The sequence below is a fragment of the Chanodichthys erythropterus genome, chromosome 10 (genome assembly GCF_024489055.1).
Source record: "Chanodichthys erythropterus isolate Z2021 chromosome 10, ASM2448905v1, whole genome shotgun sequence".
NCBI lineage: Eukaryota > Metazoa > Chordata > Actinopteri > Cypriniformes > Xenocyprididae > Chanodichthys > Chanodichthys erythropterus.
The window spans coordinates 29,172,668-29,189,202 of NC_090230.1; the positions used below are offsets into that span (position 1 = coordinate 29,172,668).

Genomic DNA, 16,535 nt, shown 5'->3' on the forward strand with positions numbered 1-16,535 from the left:
CCGAGAGGGAAAAAAAGCAGCTGTCAATTTATGGATTCTGAAAAAGATCAAGAGATAGTCAGTGAAGTGTGTTAGCATCTTCCATTATGGGTTAGTATACATCATTTGATTAAGATCACTCAGGCATTCTACATTAATTCTTATATTAAAATGAAGCTGTCAAATTAAAATGTGCAGTTCCCCCACCTTAGCCTGGTCACTGTTAGTCTTTGGGGGTCTGTGGATGCCGTTTATATAGTGTCATTACTGAGCACTCAGCAGAACTGTCCAGACAGATTTGGTCATGTTATTTTACTTGGTGTGATGTTTCTCTGTTCCGGGGAGGAAATTGGAAGATGTTGTCATTCATCTAATACGAGGAATATCGTTATATTAGTACACACAGATAATGGGTGTTGGGTTAATAGACATGGCATAAAAGTTTGTCACAGTCCATGTTTTTTTAGATTGTAACTCTTGTAGATATTAGATTTTTTACTACAAATGCATTACCTGTTTGATAAGTTTAATTTGATGTTGTTGAGGTCTTATTTCAGTGTACCAACTTTAAAACTATTGGAACTTGGCACAGCAGAGAAACTCTCAGATGCAAAGAAGCAGTCAAATGTCACCGGTATTCTGTTTCAGGTGACATCAAGACTTGTAACTTAGAGTTTATATATCAGTTAAAACTGCTTTGTCTGTTCCCGTTGTTCATTTTCATTGCAATTAAGGTTTGATGTCAGTGTTGTTAGTGATCACATGAGCCAGGGGCAGAGAGGACAGCTTGGCTGGTTTTCCAAGAATTCTCCCAACTTTTGCCAGCAGGAGATAAAATTAAAATCTAAAAAATCTCTAAGATTTATTACCATATGGATGGTAACAAGTCATCCTTCCAAATGAAAATAATATCTCTGACAGATTTTTTTTATTGGGCTATTAAATCTCAGTAGTCATGTCATGAAGTAAACTGGACTGTGATATTATGTGATATTATGACTCTCAAAGTTATAAACAGCATGTGCTTATATGGACAAATCATAATTATAGTACAGCGGGAGCTGCTGTTTGTATTATGAGGATTAGGTCACTTGTCCATACAAGCAGCAGTGAAGGCTTGATGGAAACTGTCGGTAAGTCTTCTGCTTCATTTTTAATTTACCTTAAATCAAAAAAAAAAGTAATGTGAATGTTTATGTTTCTGTTTGTTCTATTCCATTAACTGCATTCAGAAGAGTTTGAGGCACTAGTTTGACTTAAATATGAGCATACAGTAAATGTTTTGTCTAATAACACTAGGTGTAAGGTAGTATATAGAACATATTGTTCTTTCATTATTCTTTAAGGAAATGACAGTTATTTTGCTATGCCTTTCGTAAAATTGTCTCTGAAGTTTAAATTCAAAACTAGCCAAGTCACCTTTATTTATATAGCGCTTTTTACAATGCTGACTGTGTCAAAGCAGTTTTACAGTGATAACAGGTCTTTCCCTGAAATAACTTTGCTCATTCATCTACATTGGGTCAAATTGGAAGTGTAAGGCCCATAAAATTGGTACAGTAAAAGATGTAAAAAATTTGGATTTTGTTACAGACCATTAGACTGTGTATCAAGCCAAGCCAAAGTATTATATTTTATGAGCCTTTGAAAATTCCAGAGAAACCGCACTTTGCATCTCTGTTATGAGAAAAATACATTATGGAAGCGTCACATTATTCAATATTACACAGAAAAGCATCAATAAGTAGCTGACTAATGAATAATCAACCTAGTAATAGCCATGCAAGTTTGCTGCAGATATGCTGAGGTTTGTACTGTTACATCACTGATGGTCATTTGGGCTCATATTTGGTATAATACATGATATTATGTCTTATATCTGTCCGCAATTGTGCTTTAAAAGGCAGAACCAGCCATTGTGCCATGTCTTACATCGTGTACCCCGTGCGAGGCTGTCTACACTGCGAATGTGTGAATCATTTGTCCTCCGTGTAAATTAGCGCAAGTGTGTGTAGTACTTAAGAAGTAGAAGGGGCATTTGTTTACTGTCAGTAAATCAACGTGTCGAGCTGCGCTGTGTCCAGTGTAGAGAGTATCACTGATCATTTAACACTCAGGTGGTCACTCCGGCGATACCACCTCGGTTTTTTCTTACCAGTGCGAAAGAGACTCAAAATACTCTGTCAATTTTGGACATAGAAGTAAGAGTTATATATTATTAAAAACTGTGGAATGTCGTCATTTATTTTTGTACACTCACAGTAAAAACAAAATGTTGTGCTTTTTGCATAATAAAGAAAACTAACATGATGCACGAGCTGCAGTCTCTTTTTCAATGAAGTCCATTCTGATAGTCCTCAGAAAATGAAGTAACTTAGAGAATACTTATCACACAAACATGAGTCTAAAGAAACATTGAAATGTCAGGTTTTAAATTTTGTAAGTATAATTGAAAACAAATATTCTCTGTTTATGTAATCTGTTTGAAAATAGAGAGATGTTAGTCGTTCACGAGTCAGCTCACTATCCACTAATGTGGTCACACCGACGGGCGCTATTCAGATGCAAATTCTGAGGTGATCGGAAAGATTCTCACATTTTCATTTTCATTTTGAAGCAAAACTCTTGACTAAAATATTCAGTTCTCAAAGGCTTGTTGAAAAAATGTTTAGTATGTTTTGAGGTCTTATTTCAGTGACTTTTTTTCAAAAACCATGCATATATGTAATTCTCTCAAAAATACAGTCATGGTCATACTTGTTGCTCACATATTAACACACATGTAGCCTAGTTTGTGCTGAATAGTGTAATGATACTTTTGTCATTATTATGTTTATATGCAACTGAAAAAATCACAAATGTCAGGGCATGTCAAAACTACTCTAGGACCCCAAATCAGCTTCAGACCCCAGAGGGTTAAAATAATGGGAACTATTTGCTTTAGACGCACTGTGTCACAACACTTGCATCCAGTATAGAGAGGGTGTTATTGATTTCATATACATTATCATAATTTGTGTACAATCCTTAGTTTGTCCTGATTCTCTGATCCTAATGGAAATATAAAGAAGCCATAAACTCCAATAATCTTTTGGAACCAAGTTGTTCCAAAAGAGAACCAACACAAACAGTACTTCAGCTCAATGAACAAAGTACCAATCCACAAATGCACAGAAAATGATCCCCAAATGAATGCCAGGCAGAGTTGTATTTGTTACATTTGTAAAAAAACAAAACAAAAAAAGTATTTGCAAATCTCATTTATTTTTTTATTTTTTGAATCTCATTACATTTATTTGTGAATATCAATCTATTTATATGGAATAATGTAACAATTCCAACCCCATACTAGCACATACACCCAAATAGTAAATTATTTGATACTAAACCTTTCAACATGAGCTGTAGGAAGTGGGGAGCAATGTCATAAATATCCTGTCATTTCTGGGCGGTTTCTCAAATTTAAAAGGGAATTAATATTTTCAGAATAAAACTTTGAAATCTTATCTTAATATAAGTAATAAAGTTTAAGGAGCTGCTGAGATAAAGCCTGTTCTTAATGGTCTGTTGTGTTTTGTTTACTTATAAATCCTTTTTGTATATAAAAATATATATTTATTTATTTATATATATTTATTTAAATTTATATTGTTTTTGAAAGGTTTTCTCACAACTCCCTGTCCACACTTTTGTTCTATCCAGACTGGACTACTGCACTGTCAAACCTCTGCAACTGATCCAGAATGCAGCAGCAAGAGTGGTCTATAACAAGCAGAAGAGAGCGCACATCACACCTTTTATCATAAACTTGCACTAGTTGCCAGCTGATGCTCGCAACAGATTCAAGGTACTGATGAATGCACCTCTGCACCTTCTATTCTATCTATCTGTCTGTCTGTCGGTTTACGTATATCTGTGCTAACAGCTTTAGGCCAGGGTCTTTCAGTTCGCTATGCTTGTGTATCAAATGAATACAGGCTTATTTTGAATAATTACTCACTTTGTATGCTCTAAAAAGTATGTTATCTATTGTATGAATGTGTGTAGTATGAATATAATCCGGATGTACTACATTCATCATGTTATCATTGTCATGTGACCTATGGCGTCAGTTGTGTCACTTCACTGCCTTTCACAAATCCTCTCCCGTAGCCTATAGTAAAATGTTTATTGTATGCACACTTCAGAATCTCGCCGGAAGTAGTAGGTCATCTGGGTGATTTTTGCTTACTCTGAATTAATTTAAACATAATTTAATATTGTTAATGATGCCGTTTTAGCAAAAAAAAAAAATAAAAATGAAATCAGCTAATGGATGAATGTAAATATTAATTATATTATGTTTTATAACTATACTATAAATATTATTTTGGATTTATTATTGATGATTAGATGATTATGCTAATGATTTAATAAGGTGATTTATGAATCAATCAGTCGAGATTAAACTGTCATATACAGGCTGTTTGTCTTTGAAAAAGTGATTATGTATTATAGTTTGAAAGTAGAAAAAATAAAGGACAACAAAGTCAAAATTTGCCATTTTATTGGAGACACAAAACTCAACACAAGTCAGTCATATCATATGCTTGCTTGAAGGTGTTCTTTTTTGTCTTCATTCTTCATCTTTACTCTTGAAGATGCAAAATAATTTAATTAGATTCTGTGGAAAGTGTTTCATAAATATATATAAAAAGTAACCTTTCAGAGTTCTAGATGATCATCAGTTGTTACCTTCCCGACCTCACGGCTCTTGGCCCTCAGCTTGTTGACCTGGGACTCAGCGATGTCAGCGCGCTCCTGAGCCTCTTCCAGCTCATGCTGCACCTTCCTGTACCTGGACAGGTGAGTGTTGGCCTGCTCCTCCTGTTACGATTACACAAGATATCCAACCCTTTTCATGGCAGTGCATTCATGGCACTGGACACTTTTGTCAATACTAAAACTTCACGCTCCAGACATTTGATATTAGACTTACAGCTTCTTCAGCCTGGCGCTTGTAGGCCTTCACTTTCAGCTGCAGCTTGTCTACCAGATCCTGCAGTCGGATCACGTTCTTCTTGTCTTCCTCAGTCTTTGGGAGTAAATATTGGACATGGTCTTAGTTAAAGTATGTTATTATAAAAAAGGTGGTGAATTTCTAATTCCTCGGTAGTTTTACCTGGTAGGTGAGCTCCTTCACCCTCCTCTCATACTTGCGCACTCCTTTCACAGCATCTGCACCACGCCTCTGCTCAGCTTCAACTTCAGACTCTAACTCACGCACCTTCAGTAGAGAGTTATTGTTTCACCTGTCAAATCTCTGGCATGACCAGTACATCTAAAAATGTGTTTTGTTCCTAACACTCAAATTTACCCTGGACTCCAGTTTCTGGAGCTGTTTCTTTCCACCCTTCATGGCCAGACTTTCAGCCTCATCCAGACGGTGCTGCAGGTCTTTGACAGTCACCTCCAGGTTCTTCTTCATCCTCTCCAGGTGAGCACTGGTGTCCTGCTCCTTCTTCAGCTCCTCAGCCATCATGGCAGCCTGAAATATAAGCCAGTTAAAATGAACTAACCAATATAGATAGAATTACCTTTCATGACCTTCCATTTGTTACCACATGCATCTAAAAACAATGCAAATAACTGTTTAAACTGGAATAGAGAAGCAGAATGTAAACACTCACATCAGTGATGGCCTTCTTGGCCTTCTCCTCTGCATTTCTGGCCTCCTGGACTGAATCATCCACCTCACCTTGAACCTGGACCAGATCAGCCTCAAGCTTCTTCTTGGTGTTAATAAGACTTGTATTCTGTGGGATGTAAGCAGTTAGTCTACAGTGTCTACAGTTTATCATGTATCCTGAATTTGTTCCTGGTATTTAGTAATTGTTTGTACTTGTGAGTGCAGCAGTCCCACACGCTCGCTGGCATCAACCAGCTCCTGCTCCGCCACTTTGCGGCCTCTCTCTGTTTGCTCCAGTGCAGCTCTCAGCTCCTCAATCTCTGCTTGCATCAGGTTATTCCTGCGCTCCACCATGGCCACCTGCTCCTTCATGTCCTCCTGTCCTCTGAGAGCGTCATCAAGGTGCAGCTGGGCATCCTGTGGCAACATTCTTTCTTTGTTAGTTGTCATGCTTTGGTTAATTCATGTTTCATATTCATATTGTCAAACATTTAATATTTATTGCAATCCCACATTCTACAGAAAGAAACCTTGAGTTGGCCTTGGACGTTCCTGAGCTGTTTCTGGGCCTCAGCAGCCTGGCGGTTGGCATGACTCAGCTGGATCTCCATCTCATTCAGATCTCCCTCCATCTTCTTTTTGACTCTCAGGGCATCATTTCTGCTCCTGACCTCAGAGTCCAGAGTGCTCTGCATGGAATCGATCACTCTTTGGCTGTTCCTCTTGATCTGTTCCATCTCCTCATCCTTCTCAGAAAGCTTCCTGTCAATCTCACTCTTCACCTGGTTCAGCTCCAGTTGCACACGAAGAATCTTGGACTCTTCATGTTCCAGGGTGCCCTACAAGGACAAAAGGAAACAATTGACTTACTTTTTACATTTGTCACAATATACTGTAGCCTCTAGAGTGATAGCAGTACATTTCTGAAGGTTTAAGAACTAAATAATTAGCACACATTAAGATTTTCATTTAAAGTTTAGAACCATTCCATATTCAATGTTTCAATATTATTTAAAGCTATGGTATCATAATATTAGTATTATAGCAAAGGAATGGCACCTCAGCTTCTTCAAGTGCAGTCTGGATCTCTGATTTCTCAGACTCCACAGTCTTCTTGGCTTTCTCTAACTCATGAATGCTCTTTCCAGTCTCTCCAAGCTGTTCAGTGAGGTCAGAAATCTCCTCTAAAAGAGTTTAAAGTGTAAGATTTTCACAAGTGTAAGAGTTTCTGTTTTGATGCATATCTTTTTTCATTTTGGCTATATAAATAAAAGTTGCATTACGTTGCAGATTCTTGTTCTCCCTCTTCAGGGTCTCCAGGTGGTCAAGAGCTTCCTCATAGGAGTTCTTCATTTTGAAAAGCTCAGTGCTGAGAGAACGAGCTTCTTTCTGAGCACCTTCTAGTTCAGCCTGACTTTCCTCATACTTCTGTTTCCACTCTGCTAGCACCTGATAATGAAAGAAATGGGGTCATCATTAAATTAGTAAAGTCCAGAATTCATGGTTTATGTTTACAGGTTATCCGTGTCTTTTTACCTTGTCAAAGTTTCTCTGCTTCTTGTCAAGGTTGGCTGCCAATGCATTTGCCCTCTCCACATCAATCATGAGATCTTCTACTTCACCCTGCAGTCTCTGTTTGGTCTTTTCCAGAGAGGCACACTTGGAGTTTACCGCTTCAATGGATTCTTCAGCTTCCTGCAGACGCTGGGCCAGCTTTTTCCTGAGGAAAGTGATTTGAAATGAAGAAATCTTATTAATATTTGTTAAATTAAATGTAGCATACTGAAGACTTTTCCCAATGATGTATTTACTTGGATTCCTCAAGCTCCTCAGTGCGTTGGATGGCATCAGTCTCATATTTTGTTCTCCACTGAGCCACCTCACTGTTGGCCTTAGACATTCCACGCTGGAGTTCAGCTTTGGCCTCCTGCTCTTCCTCATACTGCTCTCTGAGCAAATCACAGTCATGGCGAGCAGACTGAACCGCATGGGCCAGAGCGTTCTTGGCCTATCAGGCAGAACTTTTTGAGTTTACCAGTCACACAATGGTTTAGATGATCAAATTATGTATAACTTTACCTTGACTTCTTCCTCAATATGTCTTTTGAGTTCCTCAATTTGTTGTGTATAAGCCTGTTTTCCTCTAGTTAATTGTGAAACAAGTGCTTCTTTCTCTTCCAGTTGACGACTAAATTCACCTTGGGAACAGGTTACAGATATTACCATGAAATATAATAACATACAAACTTTTTTACTCAATTCTTTGAGGTTTTTACATGTTCAGCTTACTCTTTCTTACCATTTTCAGTCTGAAGTCTTGCACGTTGTGCATTCATGTCATTCAACTGACGAATATTTTCATCACTCTTGGCCTTGATTTCACTTAGCTGGTCTTCCAGGGTACGGCACATCTTCTCTAAATTAGCCTAAAGAGATTTTATAGGTTATATGAAGGTTATATACAGATGTTTGTAAGATGCTTTTATATTTAATGATCCTCTAGTGAAATTACCTTTGATTTAGCCACAGCCTCCATGTTGCTTGTCAAGTCATCAATCTCCATCTTGTATTCACTCTTCTCCTTCTCCAGCTTCTGCTTGACCCGCTGGAGGTTGTCGATCTGTTCTCCAAGCTCAGCCACACTGTCTGCCTGCTTCTTTCGGAGAGCTGCGGCTGTAGCTTCATGCTGCAAGGTGGACTCTTCCAGATCACGACGCAACTTCTGGAATTCGGCTTCACGCTTCTTGTTCATCTCAATCTGGGCAGCAGTGGCACCACCAGCTTCCTCAAGCCTTTCACTGATCTCTTCAAGTTCCCTGGAGAGATCAGCTCTCTGCTTCTCCACTTTAGCACGAGCAGCTCGCTCTGCCTCAATTTCCTCTTCCAGCTCCTCGATACGGGCCTAAATAAAGAATGAAGAATTAACTACCCAGTGATATTGGTAACATGGGTTTTCTCAGCTATGCATCAATTTCATATAACACATTGAAAAGATTAGGGTTAGTTTTACCTGAAGTTCTTTGATCTTCTTTTGAAGCTGTGCTCCCAAAGACTGTTCATCCTCAATCTTGCTGAGAAGCTGACTGATCTCAAAGTCTTTCCTGTATTTAAAGTATTGTTTTGTAAAATGAGAAAAAATATATACATATATTTTGTGCAATTTTGTAAAATTCAAACATCTGATGTCCACTTACTTTTTGATCTTCTCATCTGATTGCTGTTTGTCATTCTCCAGGTCCATTATGGACTCCTGGGCCAGTTTCAGATCACCCTCAAGCTTCCTCTTGGCTCTCTCAAGGTCCATACGGAGCTTCTTCTCTTGCTCCAGTGAGCCCTCAAGCTATTGTTACAGAAACCAGAGCATTTAATTCTAGTATAGAGACGCAAAATTAATTTTGCATTGATTCAAGCTCTTGTTCTCATGCCAAACATCTTACATCATCCACTTGCTGCTCAAGCTTTGTCTTAGATTTAGTCAGAGTGTTGACTTTGTCTTCCTCTGCCTGAAGGTCATCAAGAGTCTGCTGGTGTGCCTCTTGGAGGGCTTTCTTCTCTTTGGTCAGCTTGGCAATGCTCTCATCCTGAGAAGCCATCTCCTCCGTCAGGTTTTTAACCTAAATAGAAACATTGTTCATTATTTTCATTCTCAAGATCCAGAACATTCATCAGTATGAAGAACATGTGAAAAAATGATTGACCTTATTTTCTGTTGCATGTTTCTCCTTCTCCACTTTGGCCAAGGTGAGCTCCAGGTCGTCAATGTCTTTCTTCAGTTCAGAGCATTCATCCTCCAGTTTCCTCTTCTTGGCAGTGAGTTCAGCATTAATTTCTTCCTCATCCTCCAGTCTCTCGGTTGCCTCTTTGAGTTTTCCCTCGAGCTGGATCTTGCTTTTGATGAGACCTTCACATCTCTCTTCAGCATCAGAAAGGTTTTCAGTTTCCTGTTCATTGAGATGGATGTAGTTTAATGGCTTATGTTCATAGCTGTTGCATCTATATTAGTATCATGTGAAATACTCACAGCTGCTACTTGAAGTTGAAGATCATTTTTCTCCTGAAGAAGTGACACCATTTTCTCCTCAAGCTCTTTCTTTTTAGCTAATGCCTTTGCTAGATCCTCCTTCATTTTCTCAAAGTTCTCCTTCATGGCTACCATTTCTTTCTCAGTCTCTGCACTCTTCAGAAGAGGCTTGATCTTGAAGTAGAGCTTCATCCATGGCCAATGTTTCACATTCATGAATGAGCGGATGTTGTATTGGATGGAATAAATGGATTCTCTGTGTAAATTGCAATCAGTAAATTAGTCATCATCAATCTTTCATAACAAACAGTTGTTCCAAACAGTTTTGTAAATCCATTCATACCTCCTCGCCATCATTTTGACAAACTCCTTCCTCATGACATATCCACGGCACAAAGCCTGAGTCATGGTAACCAGTGTTGCTAGTTTCTCATCTCTCATCTCCTCAAGAGTACCCAACAGACCAGCTTTGAAGAACACCTACAAGACCATTTGGAAGATATCAGTGGTGTAATGTTGAAGAAGCCAAGTAGTCTTTCAATGTACATGTGACCTGGGGTACAATATATGGCCCCTTATATTAAATGAGTTAGGCTATTCCAGTAATTCTAGTGGGGGAAAAAATCTATTATGTTTTATACTATACTATAGACATTTGAGAGAATTCTGTCCTTTCATCTTTGATGCAACAGCTTGGGGAGGCATGACAGTGTCCCGTGAACAAAATGGGGTCCATATATTTTTTTATTTTTTTTTAAATACTCTTGTGTAGAGTAGCTTTATTGGCACAAAGTCTAGACCTGACACAGACTGTGAGCAAGACCGCATCACCATGCTAGTGCCTGACCTCACTTATGGTCTTGTGTTTGAATGCCAGCAAATCCCTGTATCTATGTTCAACATCTAGTTCTTTCTTCCTCAGACTGTTGCGGTAGAATTGGAAGCACTGAATTCTCTAGAATGTCACTGTGATTTAGCATTAAGATTTGGAATTACTGGAATTATCAAACCAGTAATTTGAAGGGAGTAGTCGAAATATTTTTTGCTTGGGCCATGTACTGTATTTACTGACTTACCTTGGTATGTCCAAACTTGTATTGGGTGTGGTCAACATCAATAGAGCCCAAGAGTTTCTCTGAAGCCTTTTTGTTGTCAATGAACTGTCCCTCAGGGATGACGCTAGCATTTAATACTTTGTATCTGGAGGATATTCAGTTGAGAGTTATGTTCTTGTGGAGCCACAAAAACATTTCTAAGATGATGACGATTAGGTGGTGCATCATCTCTATTTTGGTGGTTGCAAAAAGGTGTCTTTACCTCTGCTTGAAGTCACCATAGAGGATTCTGCTGGGGAAACCTTTCCTGCAGATTCTGATACCTTCCAGCACACCATTACACCTGAGCTGGTGGATAACCAGGAAGTTCTCCATCAGACCTGCAAAGAAAATGTTCTTAAGGTTCCAGAGATATTTTCAAAACTGTGATGCATTTGAGTCTTTAGGGATTAAGTTTACCTGGAGTCTTGGACTCATTAGGAATCAAGCAGCGCACAAAGTGAGGGTGAGTGCTCCTCAGGTTAGTCATCAGCTTACCCAAGTTCTCCTGTGGAAATGTTTGTCATTAGTCTAATCTTTAATGGTGTAAAAGTTCACAATTAAAATAGAGATTCTGTTTACCCTAAAAAGTGCAGACACTGTCTGGAAGGATCCACCCTTCTTCTTGCCCTTCTTTCCACCGCCTCCCTCAGCTGTTTTGTCAATGAATAAATTGTTTTTGAAATTGAATCTTGTTAATATAATATCTATTAATATAATATAATATATATATTAATATAATATCCTGTTAATATAATTGATATCTTGCATAGATACGTCATGTTTTTATGAAACTTTAGAATCTGTGATTACGTAGTGTGTTACCCTCTGAAAATCTTATTCTTTTCTCTGTTTTTTTATATAAGCAGGTGTCTTGTACATAATTAAAACATAAAGTATTTCAGGATATGCAGATGGTTGTACCTTCTGCAGCTCCATGAGCAGCATACAGGAAGGCCAGCACTTTAAGTGATGACTTTTGGTAAAGTTGCACAACGGAGTCATTCAGTGGATCCTTGTTCTTGTCCAACCAGCCAACAATGTTGTAGTCCACAGTGCCGGCGTAGTGCACCAGAGAGAAGTGGGCCTCTGCCTTACCTTTGGCAGGCTTGGGCTTCTGGAAAGCTGCACATTTGCCCAGATGCTGATCATGCAACTTGTTTTTGAAGCTTGTGTCTGTAGCTTTGGGGAACATGCACTCCTCTTCAAGGATGGAGAAGATGCCCATTGGCTGTTGAAGAAATATTCATGGTCAAGTACAGGCACAATATGAATAGTCATTTTAATTTGCTGAATGTCCTCTTACCTTCTCAATGAGCTCAATGCAGGCAGCCAAGTCCATACCAAAGTCAATGAACTCCCAATCAATGCCTTCTTTCTTGTACTCCTCTTGCTCCAGAACAAACATGTGGTGGTTGAAGAACTGTTGCAGTTTCTCATTTGTGAAGTTGATGCAAAGCTGCTCCAAGCTGTTGAACTGTTAATTAAACAAAGACAAGTTCTTACTGTTGTCTATTATCTTTTGTATCCTGATTGTTACAGAGACTTTAATAACTGATGCTCACATCAAAGATCTCAAATCCAGCGATGTCCAGCACACCAATGAAGAACTGTCTTGGTTGTTTTGTGTCCAACATCTCATTGATACGGACAACCATCCACAAGAACATTTTCTCATAGACAGACTTGCAGAGCGCAGAGACTGCGTTGTTCACCTGAGAAATTCAAAGGTCAGTGTAGATCAAATTATTACACTGAATGTCTTTGAGACATTTCTAGCTTTTATCATCTATCGAGTAGAGTAGATAAGTGATCACCTGTGGTACTGTCTGGCCTTTGGTCACCATCTCATTTCCGACCTTCACTCTGGGGTAACACAGAGCTTTCAGCATGTCAGCAGAGTTGAGGCCCATGAGGTAGGCGATTTTATCAGCCACTGAGGAAGAACAGTTTTATGAATTATTGTACTAATGAAGTGAATGTTCATATGTTAATATGTGCTAATAGTATGTCTTACCCTCAGTGCCGTCAGGTTCGGCCTGCTCCTCTCTCTGCTTCTGTTTGAACTTCATGTTCCCATGATGCATCACAGCACCTGTCAGCTTGTAGATGCTGATTTTCTCATCAGCATTGAAGCCCAGAATGTCAATGGCTGTCTGTTTATACAATGACCAAATTAATCACACATTATTAATTAAGGTCAAAGAGAAGGGTATTTTATATTGTATGTCATGCAGTATTCGGTTTATACTAGCATTTTTCTGATGTTTGTTTGCTCAGATATATTGTAAAGAATATGAAAATACTACTACTACTAAAAATAATAATAACGTAGTTGTGCACATACATCTGTGGCAATGAACTCCTCCACATCATTGATACTCTTGACAGTGATTTCACCCTGGCTGATCATTGGATAGTCGTAAGGGTTGGTGGTGATGAGCAGGGCCTCTGTAAAGAATTGATGTGCAGTATGTTAACAGTGTTCTCAAACATGGAAATGAATGAAACACAATACTGTAGATTCCTCACCGAGCAGCTCTGGCTTGTGTCCGGTCATGAGCTGGTAGAAGATGTGGTAGCTCCTCTCAGCAGACAGCTGGAATGTTACTCTTGACTTTTCCAGCAGATCTTTTTAGAGACAAAAATGGAGAAAAAGGACATTGACTGCATTTGATTTACCCATCTTAAACTTTTAGGGGTGTAACAATTCACTCGTTTTCCCAATGCATCAATTACAAATCCTGACGATGCATATGCATTGATCTTGAAACATGTACTTTTGAATCATGAATTAAATAAAAGGTTATTTAATAAAAAAAAAAAAAAGTCAGTTTAGGATTAGTTGGGAAAGTGCATGATATCTAGGGTAGTCTCTCCATGGAATCATTGTATGTTTAATGTACCTGGAACACTTTAATAAGGTTGTGTAGCCTATACATTAACACTATCCTACACAATAGTTAACATGAACTAACAATACTTTTAAAGCCTTTTTAAATTTTGGCTTATGTAAATTTCTAGAGAATTTTATAGGCTATTAAAATAAAGTTATGTATCATCATTAAGAATTAACATTAATATATTTTTTTCCTTCACTCTCTGAACCCCTGAAGGTCGCTGTGTAATTCACACCCTGACTAAGACATGTTTGGGGAAGCATTTCAAGAATCCCATAAATTCATATTAAAAAAATGCAGAATTAAATCAATAATCGAAACGCATTGAATTTTAATGTGAATCATCAGGAATAGAATTATTCTGAATTTGCAAAAATCATTCTTGAATCAAATTGAAAACGTATGAATCGTGATTCACAGCCCTATTTGGTTTAAAACAATGTTACTCACAAGTTTCAATGTCAGCTGAGGCCAGTTTTCCAGTGGTCCCAAAGTGAATCCTGATGAATTTACCCTATGAAGATTGAAAGCATTTACAAAAGCTCAGGTGTTTGGAAGCTTTGAAGGTGTGACTGAAGTTGTATAATGTTATAATGATTCATTAGTTCAACTTACAAAACGAGAGGAGTTGTCATTCCTCACAGTCTTGGCATTACCATAAGCCTCCAGCAGAGGGTTGGCTGCCACAATTTGGTCCTCCAGTGATCCCTATATGTAATTGTAGGACAATGGATAGTTATGAGGTAAAGCACAAATACTGTTATCAATCACATTGTCTTGAAGAGATATTCACAAACCTGCATTTTTCCAGCAACAGGTTCTGCCTTCTTCGGTCCAGACATTGCACCAACAGTTGCAAAGTACTGAATGACACGTTTTGTGTTCACAGTCTTTCCAGCACCAGATTCTCCACTGGAGGTTCACAATAGATCATTTAGTCATACATATTCTACAGATTTACTTTATAATCAAAACGTTTCAGCTTATTTCAGAAGACTTTTTACTCACGTAATCAGGACAGACTGGTTCTCACGATCTGAAATTACACCATGAAATGTTAACAGGGTTTACTTTATACTAACTTGAAGGCATAAAGTGTTATAAAATATTTTAAATGCATTCATAATTATTTATTCTAGTCATTCATTCATGTATAAAGATAGTATTTGTAGTATATATACATATAGTATATAATATAGTATTTATAAGTGTATAGATGAGGTTCAGTAACTTTTTATGCAATAAAATGTGTGATACTTAAATAATGGTTATTATTATTAATTTTAATTATTAATTGAATGTAATGTCGATAAACCAGCTAGCTATGGTTAACTAGCTAGTGCTAAAGATAAAAAAAAAAAAAAATCATTCCTTTTTAATATGAAGTGAAGTGACGTGTAGCCAAGTATGGTGTCCCATACTTGGAATTTGTGCTCTGCATTTCACCCATCCCAGTACACTCACAGACTATGAACTTATAACTGTAGCAGTAAATAAGCATTAAACATCAAAGCTACATTATGTAACTTTTGGCTCTCTAAGCTGTTGAAGCATAAAACTAAAAAGTTACTTGTTGGAAGACCAACTTCCCCTGCAGATAGTAGTAGCCTGAACTCTGCTTTTTTCAAGGATTTGACATAAACACACAGATGAATGAAATAATAGGTTGCAGTTTCCTGCAAAATCTATATAAATATACATTTATACATTTTATGCACGGTAAAAGGCAAAAACAGCTGGATTTATCATGTGTGTGCACATTATTTACATTTTGTGAATAACTAATGAATAAACTGCACAATCACATTTTTTCTTCATTGTCTAAATTTTCCATAAATCTTGTTTGTTGAGAGACTTCTGGAATCCACTTACCAGTGAGCATGAACTGGTAGGCGTTGTCGGAGATGGAGAAGATGTGAGGCGGGGCTTCAATCCTCTTTTTGCCTCTGTATCCGGCCACAACGACTGAATCGTACACTGGGAGCCACTTGTAGGGATTGACAGTGACGCAGAACAAGCCAGAGTAGGTCTGAAACGGAGATATATAGTCCAGTTTAACAATGCTTTTGCCCTCTCTCATGAATAAAAGAATAAAATATGATTTGCTTAGACTTACGTAGATCATCCATGCTGCGTAACGCTCTTTGAGGTTATACAGCACAGCAGGCTCACTGAGGTGGGTCATCATGGCCATGTCCTCCATTTTGTCAAACTTAGGAGGATTCATGGGGAAGATTTCATCTTCTTTTACCGTGACAGTCTGTAATGAACATTGATCAATGAACATTTAACCTCTGCAGACTCAAACACAGTAACATATGAAATAGTTTTTATCCATGATACTTACTTTCCCACTGTGCGTTTTGACAGTAGCTTTTCCTCCCTCTTTACTAACAAGAGTACCCTTCAGGTACATCTCGTCTGCATCTGTCACGAAGAATGCCGTTTTGGCATCAAAGGGGGTGTTCTGAGCCTCTATTCTCTCTCTTTCCGGCTTCCGGAGGTAAATGGCCGCCGGGCCGAAGCACTCCATCTCACCATCTCCCATGATTGCACTGCACTGTTGAGAAAGATTGACATAAAATTACTTTTATACTTAATTTATTTCACTTGTTAATTGTCATCATGTAACATTCAAGTCTAACTCTCCAAATAGATTCTAATTAATTAAACCTCCAAACAGATCTCAATGTATTGTCAGCATCAGTTGGCAAGTTATAGAAGACTGAAATCTTGCAATTTTAGCACTTTACCTTGTATTATCCTTAGATAGAAATAGCAGGTGTCAAGTTCAGGATTCTGAAAAAAAGAAAAAGGATAGTCAGCATTCACAATTCAAAATTAATAATAAAAAAAAAAAAAAAAAAAAAAAA

General features: G+C 38.0%; 1 pseudogene; it reads right to left on the reverse strand.

Annotated features, from left to right (window-relative positions):
- The window catches only part of LOC137028259 (uncharacterized), a 28,494-nt pseudogene extending 12,284 nt beyond the window's left edge, over window positions 1-16,210 (reverse strand).
- Window positions 16,211-16,535: the final 325 nt, after the last annotated feature.